The sequence below is a fragment of the Mus pahari genome, chromosome 1 (genome assembly GCF_900095145.1).
Source record: "Mus pahari chromosome 1, PAHARI_EIJ_v1.1, whole genome shotgun sequence".
Lineage (NCBI taxonomy): Eukaryota > Metazoa > Chordata > Mammalia > Rodentia > Muridae > Mus > Mus pahari.
This window is the reverse complement of record NC_034590.1, coordinates 63,475,485-63,484,758: the sequence shown is the minus strand read 5'-3', so window position 1 is coordinate 63,484,758 and position 9,274 is coordinate 63,475,485. Positions and strand designations below refer to the sequence as shown.

Sequence of the window (9,274 nt, the reverse complement as noted above, 5' to 3'; positions counted from 1 at the left end):
AAAAAAAAAAAAAAAGGGGGCATACATAAGAAATGACACCCATGCCTTTATGGACACATAAAGCCATACACATATGTACATCCACATAAACACAAACTCCTCTTTTCCTCCCATTGAGCTTCTCAAGGACATGGGTAAACAAAGAATAAATAAGGAAGGTGGTATAACTAACTTTGTATGTGTGTGCATGGACTTATATGCTCCTGTGTATGTGGGGGCTTGTAGAATCTGGAAGAGGATATTGGGTTCCCCAGAGTTGGAGGTACAGGCACATGTGAGCTGCTTGCAAGATATGGGTACTGGGACCTGATCCCTGATCCCCTGCAAGACAGCAATCTCTCTCTCTCACTAGATATTTTCTTTACTTAAATTTCAAATATTATCCCCTTTCCTAGTTTCACCTCCAAAATCCTCTATCCTTCACATTTCCCCTGCTCCCCAACCCACCAACTCCTGATTCCTGGCCCAGGCATTCCTCTATACTGGAGCATAGAACCTTCACAGGACCAAGGGCCTCTCCTCGCATTGGTGACCGACTAGGCCATCTTCTGCTACATATGTAGCTAGAGCCATGAGTCTCACCATGTGCTTTCTTTGGTTGGTGGTTTAGGCCTAGGGAGCTCTGGAGGTACTGGTTAGTTCATATTGTTGTTCCCCCTATGGGGCTGCAAACCCCTTTGGCTCCTTGGGTTCTTTCTCAGCTCCTTCATTGGGGACCCTGTGCTCTCTTACCCGTTGGGTTACCTCTCTAGCCCTTCAAATGAGTAACTTAAGAAAATGATCCTGGTGCTGTGGAGAACAATTCTGGAAGGGAAGGAAAAAGAGGAGCCCGAGGTCTGCTGAGATGCTGTTTCCATAAACTAGAAAATACCAATAAAGAATAGGAAAGGATGATTGGGAGAAGAAAAGAAGGGGCTTAAGGAGCACCAGAAAGCAAAGTTTGACCTGTTTCCATTTGAAGGTAGAGTTAAGAAAGAGGAATCTAAATATTTCCTTGACTTTTCCAAGTCTGTACAGGAAATCATTGTTTTTATTTCCTGCTATGCACCGCACTGAATTTTATCTCTATGTAAGCTACATCTTGATTTCCTTCTTTCAAACATTTTATACTTAATATGCAAGGCGCATGTAACCATAGAATATTGTCCCAGGTCCTCAGTGGAGGATCAGAGAACAAAAATACTATTTGGTAGGCTGCTGTAACATGAATTTGTTTAAATTTGGCTAGCTTTAATCCCCCCCCCTTTTTCCCCCTGGGAAAGAAAAGAGCAAGTGAGAGAAAAATAATCCTGAATCTATAGAAACTTAATGGTTTATGAAGTCGCAGCTATTCTTAGCTCTGTAATTAACAGCAGAGTACTTCCTAACCAAGAGCTCTTTTGTGTTTCCAACTGCAACACTGAATAGCTGGGTTTCTATAGTTACAGAATAAAGTTTCAGAATACATTTATTTCAGTGGCAGCATAGAATATTTGGGTGAAAAGAACTGAACAAAAATGTTCACATCTAACATCATTTATTAACTCAATATACCCCATGTCGAGAAGCTGGTACTGTGAGCATCTTCCAGCATTCACCCAATACCTCAGAGCTGGGAGAAAGGTGTAAGACAAACTGCCAATGGGAAGAAGCTCCACGAGAAGAGGCCTGGCTCTGAGTCCCTTAGCTAGTTTCTTTCTCCCTAGAGGTGAGGTCATTCTTATTAACCTCTTTAGATTTTCATAAAACAGTTGTTAGACTGCAACCCTGTAGGTGGAACAACAACAGGAACTAACNAGTACCCCCNGGGTTTGTGTTTCTNGCTGCATNTGTAGCAGAAGATGACCTAATCGGCCATCAGTGGGAATAGAGGCTCCTTGGTCTTCCAAACTCTATATGACCTAGCACAAGGCAAGGCCTGGGCCAAGTAGTGGGAGTGGGTGGGTAGGGGAACAGAGGTAGGGGGAGGGGTATGGGAAACTTTCGGGATAGCATTTGAAATGTAAATAAAGAAAAAAAAAACAGTTGTTAGAGCCTTTAGCTTTATTCTGGCTTCTTTGCATTAATTCTGATAATTATGGAAACCACTGACTCATCTCACTCTGTCAAAATGATTGCAGTATGTAGAGAATACATAGTTATTTGACTAGAGCATGTAAATAAATTCTGCATAAACTCACAGAACCTATAAGCCCATAGTATACAAGGCTCTGGGCAGTCTTCTGACTGAGAATTATCTGGGCAGAACAGTTACATTTCCTCACAGGCCTTTGAGGCTATCCTTTTTACTCTTCTGATTGAGTGACCTTATTTGTCTAGTTCTAGTGGGGTTATCATTGAACTTTTTAAAGGTTTATAAAGAATATTGTGAGACACATATACATGTACATGCATTTATTTAACAATTACCATGGTTGGTTAATCTTTTTAACATTGAAAATAGATTTTTCACATAATAGATTCCGACTATGGTTTCCCTCTCCTTAGTATTCACAGTTCCTCCCCACTTCCCCACTCACCAGAACCCACACTTTTCTCTTATTAGAAAATAAGTAAAAACAAACCAGAATAGGACCACACCAACAAACAGAAACCCTTAACACCGGTAGAAGAAAAAAGATAATGACAGCTTATTAAGAAGTCATTGCTTGGGTTCTCTTGTGAAGGAGATTGGAACATATTCCTTCTTACTTGGGTGGGAAGTATTGTGAGTGATGGAAATATAAATGATGGCTAAAGTTTTAATATGTAACTACTAATGGTTTTCATTCTTATTTATATCATCTTGCTTGGTCCTTTGATAACCCAGCAACATAAGTCCTGTCAACCCCATTTTGTAGTTGTCAAAGCTGAGGTTTGATGCACAGCAGACTAGAAGGTGATGGAACCAGTTTTCTCTTGCTCCCTCTAACAGCTGATACTGCTGTCTGTCCATATTCATGCTTTTGGGGACTCAGAACTCAAAGACTTGTCTTGCCTACTTCACTCATTGGAAATTATCAACAAATGTGAGGGTTGGATGAGTGATAAGAGTTGAAAAGCCTATATGTAGACACTAGAGGCCTAGACTGAATTTTTCCACAAACGCTATGTCCCACTCCTCCCATATCCATTGTCAAAATATTTTGAATTATATGAATTACACACAACCAGATCTAAGCATATAACCAGTAAGGAAGTAACATACCATGACAGGCTGGCTTCATATTCAGAATAAATTGGCTTTAGATACTGAAAACAGTTTAATTAAATGCTCTTTTGCTAGTATTACATAGCATAGCATACATAGCAGAGCATAACACTAGCACTACCACACATAAAACTGCTCTTTTTTCAGTATACCAGAAACCACAGCAGCTGTCCATCACAAAAAATTGGCCCCATCAGTTCTCTGCAATCCTCTCTCCACAGTGGAAATGGCTGCCGGTTGCTTTTTCTTCCTTGCCTTAGCCTTTCTGTATTCTGCAAGTTCTTCCTGGGACACAGTGACTCATTTACTCCTCAAACAAAAGCTAAGGCTGAGACATGGGCTTTAAACAGTATAGCATTTTTTTTTCCCCTTTGGCACTAAACGCTCAAGATCTGACAACTGGAAAGTAGTCCTCATTTGAGTGTGCACCAAGTATTGAAAGTTGTGCTTGGCACTTTGTCTGTTTTATCTATAATTTATACTGATGATGCTTCATGACTTAACATGGAGTTGGGCACATAGTACATGTAAATCAAGAATGATACAAATCTTTGTTGAGTGACTGACTGACTGAATGAATGAATTCTCCAGGAGGTTATTAATTCTGGACCTGTTTGTGAGAACTCAGGCTGAACAACTTGAAGTGTCTTGTCAAGCAAGCCATGTTTCCTATTAAAAGCTCATCATTTCACCACCTCGTCTATCAGCAAGAGTCTAGGTTGGAGCAGGAGGGATGGCTCAGCGGTTAAGAGCACCGGCTGCCTCTCCTAGAGGAGACCCCGGCACATGGCAACTCACAAATGTCTGTAACTTCAGTCCTAGGGGCCTCCATGGGCAACAGGCACACACAGATACACATGAAGGCAAGACACACACACACACACACATACAAACCACAAAGTTTTAAAAAGAGTCTAGATGAAAGAATAACATTACCTTTTCCAGTTTTACTCCTTTGAAAAGAGGAGTATATTAAGGCTCAAAGATCTTTGTTGAAGGAACTGGTGGACCTGTCTGTATAGACCCAATAGCAGCAAAACCGCTACTGTATATTCCCTCTCACACTTCGACTCAACCAGTTGATGAGACTGTTTAAGCAGACACACTCCTCCCCGCCTACTCTTGTTGCTGTCAAAGTACTAGAAACATGAACTGGATGGCAAATCTTGAGCATATCCATTCTGATTCCTAGCATCTCTGCATAGCACCAAATGTCTATGTTGTAACAAGTCTTTTGCCCTTTGCCAACACCCATCTGGTATTTTCAGGTTCTGGCCAAACATAACTGATTGGAGCACTGGACAGGGGGAACATTATCTGTTCCTGGGGGTTCCTATGCCTGTGTTCCTTAGGCCCTAATCAAGGGGAAATTGAGATACTATCCACATGAGTGGGTGCTATGCAGTACAGGTGAGAAAACTTCCTAATAAATGTTAGATATGGGTTGTAGTCAATAATTAATGAATGGGCATTTGGATTCACAGAGTGTGGGCCAGCTCCTGTTTTGGCCACTTATAACCATGCAATGTCAGCAACCAGAGACTCTATGCCAACAGCCCATACTGTGAAGTTGTGCACACCTTGGCTTGAGGTCTCCTGTTGCCGCTACTTGCTAAATCTTTGACTTAAAACAGACATTCAGCCTTTTAGGGTGGCTTTTCATGTTGACCAATGGAGAATAGTAAAGAAACTGCAAAGAGTTACAGCAGATGCTGATTGAGATCATGTAAGATGAGTGTTTAGCATGGAGTTGTAGATGGTTGAATTAGAGCTCAGGATGTAAGGCTATTCAGATGCTATGATAAATGTCACTAAAGCTGCTTGGACCACCATTCTGTTTCCTCCTCACCTTGTAAAAGGAAGGCAACACATGCTTTATGTGCTGACTACCACTGGGGACCCTACCAGGTGAGCTGTACACACGGGCTTCTTTCTGAGGGCATTCCCCAATGTGGGCCTCTAATGATTTGAATGGAAACCTCCTCACATAGGCTTATGTGTTGGAGCACTTACTGGAAGGCTGTGGAATCTTTTGAATATGGACCTTGCTCCAGATGAAGGGCTGCATGGAACCCTATAGGTGGAACAACAATATGAACTAACCAGCACCCCCTGAGCTCATGTCTCTAACGGCATGTATAGCAGAAGATGGCCTAGTCAGCCATCAATGGGAAGAGAGGCCCCTTGGTCTTGCAAACTGTATATGGTCCATACAGGGGAACGCCAGGGCCAAGAAGTGGGAGCAAGAGGGTAGGGGAGCAGGGCAGGGAGAGGATATAGGGGACATTAGGGATAGCATTTGAAATGTAAATGAAGAAAATATCTAATAAAATAATTAAAAAAAAAAAAGAAGGGCTGCATGGGCAGAGCTAAGGGCTTATAGTGTAGGTCTGGTCCTAGCCAGAGTCTGGTCTCTGCTTTCTCATTTTACCCAGATATGACAGGCAGTTGCTTCATGTTTCCATAGACACAGAATCCCACTGTCATGTTATTACAGCTGTCCTGAACTAAACCCCCTTAAACTGTGAGCCAGGGTTAACCTCTTGCCTGTAAGCTGTGTGTGTTGGCTATTCTGATACAGGGATGAGGAAAAAAAAAAGTGGCCTAAGCCTGACGCTCTGTAGGGTTGAGGAGAGCCAACAACTGCTCACAGGTATATGAAGGATGCGTGTTCAAATCTTGGCTTAGTCCCTTGTTGTCAGTGAGATTCTGCCAGGATGCTTGGGCTATCTGCGTTTCATTTCTATAACTTGAAAGTGCCTTAGAGCAGTACTCTTAGTGGAATGGGAAGCTATTCAACCTTGCTACCAGAGAGACCTGGACTCATTAGCTGGTAAATTACTTTACTCCTTGGACCTCCAGTTTCTCTTTGAGGCTTTTGTGAAGGTTAAATTGAAATCATATATTTGAAAGCATCTGGCATGATACAGAGTGCTATTAGCTAATGTTCCCACCAAAGCTTATATTGAAATTTAATCAACATTGTGTGGGCTTAATAAATAGAGCAGGTGGAGCATTCAAGAAGTGACTGTGTTATGAGTATTCTGCTCTCACGAATGTATTAATCCACTTATGAACTAAAACACTAATGGACTAATAGGTTACTGAAAGTGTGGGCTTGTTTTAGGATACAATATGGGTGGAAGTTTGTGTGATTTCCCTATCATAGAATGCCCTATAATGTCTTAGGATTTTTTTTTTTTTTTTTTTTTAGAGGCCTCATAAGTAAAACCTTTAACAGATGTGGCCACTCGACCCTGTGCTGTCAGACTTCCAGAAACATGAGCCAAATAAGCCTGCATACTTCATAAAAAAGATCGTCAGCTGTACTGAGTTATATCAACAACAAAGGTTATAACATATGGTCATAGCTATAATGAGAAAAGATTCATCCTCCAGTCTTTTCTCTTCTCTTGGTATCTTTACAACGGAGTCCTCATTGCTTTAGTCAGGGAGTAGCTGGAAGTGTTACATGCCGCTCTTGTGAATGATGAATGAGATCGAGGCAGTATTTGTACAGTACTCATAGTATACCTGGCACATAGATATACCCTAAAGAATGCTAACTGAATTGAGTTGTATCGACTCTTTATCACCGTACCTTTCTGAGGCAAGGGCACATGAGTTAAGATGCTATGGGCTGAATTCAAATCTCAGCTCTGCCACTTATTAGATGGATCATCTTAGGCAAACTAATAACTTCTTTGCGTTGCAGCTCTCACTTACAAAGGGCAAAATAGCAGTAACTTATCCATAGAGTTTAATGAGACTTGAACAAATTAAAAACCACACCGGGTCTGACATGCCATATGCATATTTTATGCATACATTTATTCCTTATCTAAAGGAAGACTGACAGCATTCATATCATTTGCCTTACAGTTGCATCGAATGATTAAGCAGAACCATCAAAGTAGAGACATCCTTGTAAAGGGTAAAGTTGTGCACCGTTGCTATCCATAGCAACCATGTCCACACTCCCACATGATCTCTGGAAGCAGGTGAGAAAAGAGCTAATGATTTGAAACATCTGCCAGTTGAATAAGATTATTTAGATTTTTGAAAACCTTTTTATTTTATTTCTAATAATGTATGTGTGTTGGAGATATATCCACATGAGTGCAGGTGCCTGGGGAGAACAGAGACATCAGATTCTCCTGGAAGTGGAGTAAATGCGAGGTTGATTGTGAGCCACTGATTGTGGCTGCTGGGGACAGAAATATCAAACGTGGACCCTCTGCAAGAGCAGTGCATGCCCTCAACTGCTGAGTCATCTCTTAGTGATTTTTTAATGGCATGAGAATTAACACATGAGGGCTCTTTAAGAGGTAGGAGTATCTGTGGTTTTTACTTTTCTTCTTATACTTTTCTAAAGTTTTTTTTATACAGTGAGAAAACACTAGTTTAATAATACATAAAATAAAACATTTTGACAAAATGAAAATCCTAAGAAAATATTCATAAATTTTATAATAAAATAAATACACATAGTTTTACTTTGTATACATATATATCTGAAAGGGAGGATATCTGTATTTATTATGCAAAAGACTGCAAATAAATATAAACTCAAGAGAAGCTGAGCAAACTTTTTCAGACCAGCTGTGGTCTGACTGTTAAGAAGATGACTTTTTTCAAAACGTGAAAAGGCCAATTCAAGGATATCACTGCGAGTGGAAAATCATTTCAGAGAGGGCTGTGCTTTGAGGCAAATGATGAGTGCTTGAATGAATGAATGACTATTGACATGATGGTGACAATTGCAGAAGCTGGGGTTGGGAAGCAACAGACTAGTGCTAGCATCAACCCTCCTATCTAAAATGTGAGTGTCTTCCTGGGTAGTCTAGAGCAATTTCGATGAGAAGAAGCATTTCTCTAAAGGGAACTGAAATCTACTTCTGACACAGATTTCGTCCCTCCACTCTGCTTCTGTCCTTGGGGCCAACTGAACGTGATGGCTCTTCCCAAGAACGGTTTTGGTTAACTGCATTCGAGCAACCCCGGCCGCATGCTGCCTTGACATGAAAATGCACAAACATGTAAACAAAGTAGTGTTAAGAATCACTGTTTTGGTACTACATGAACTCAATTGATTAAAAAGGAGCATACACACAACTGGGAGGGAGGAATGGTGGATATATGAAGAGTTGGAAGCAAGAGGATGAGGAGCGGACCTTCCCTTCACCTTCCACCTGGTTCCTCTTTTCTCTTTCCTCTTCCAATATCACATCTGTTCATTCTCTCCTTCCCCATCTCACCCACAATGTCCACTTAGTACAATGAATATATGCGTGGGTATGGGGCCATCCATTGGTGTGTGGCCAACCTGCAGGGGATGATGGCCTTGATGAAAGCTAACTCTCCCTCCCCTAGCAGCCACCACCTTTCAAAACCTCTTCAGATAGAGGTGGGAACTCATGGGTCCTTTCCTCACCGATGCTGACCAACTTTTGATTTGCTACAGTCAGTTTCGTTTCTTAGATCATGCCTTGTGCCAGACAGACACTCATGAGAAGGGACGTTCCTGGTAGTAGTGAGTAGAGGCTGCTAGGAGATATGGAGGACTTGGCTTTGAGGAAGCATTTCGAGGAGAAGGGCTTGATATGCTTAAGAAATACATAGATGGAAAATCTGAAGAACTAAAGGGAACTAACAGTAAAAGATGCCTGAGCACCCGGCTCTAGAACAGCTCGGATTCCAAGCATCTGCTTGGTAAGTTGCTTTCTACATTCGGCCTTCTGTAAGTTTATGGGTAAATGATGAACCAAGGGTATCAGTCTGGTTGTAAAAGGGCGTGAGAGCGCATAAGCACAGCCTTTTGCATATAGCTGCCAGGAGCACCATCTAAGCAGCCCTTCCTTTTTCCCCTCTATGCCTCATTTCCCCCTACGCCAATTTTGGTAAAATCCTAAAATGTAGAGAATGACAATTTTTGTATTCTTGTCACCTGTCACCACTGACAATTTTCCTGTAGAATACCTATTGCACTTAAATAGTCATTCTGTGTGTAGTCTTCCCAGCCTTTCCTCCCTGCATTTCTACTCCCTAGCTAGCTAACACACACACACACACACACACACACACACACACACACACACACACACA

At 41.5% G+C, this 9,274-nt stretch overlaps 1 protein-coding gene across 24 annotated transcripts in view; it reads right to left on the bottom strand.

The window, feature by feature from the left end:
- The window catches only part of Dlg2 (discs large MAGUK scaffold protein 2), a 1,883,913-nt gene that overhangs the window by 61,846 nt on the left and 1,812,793 nt on the right, over positions 1–9,274 (bottom strand). The gene's annotated exons all lie outside the window — the stretch shown is intronic.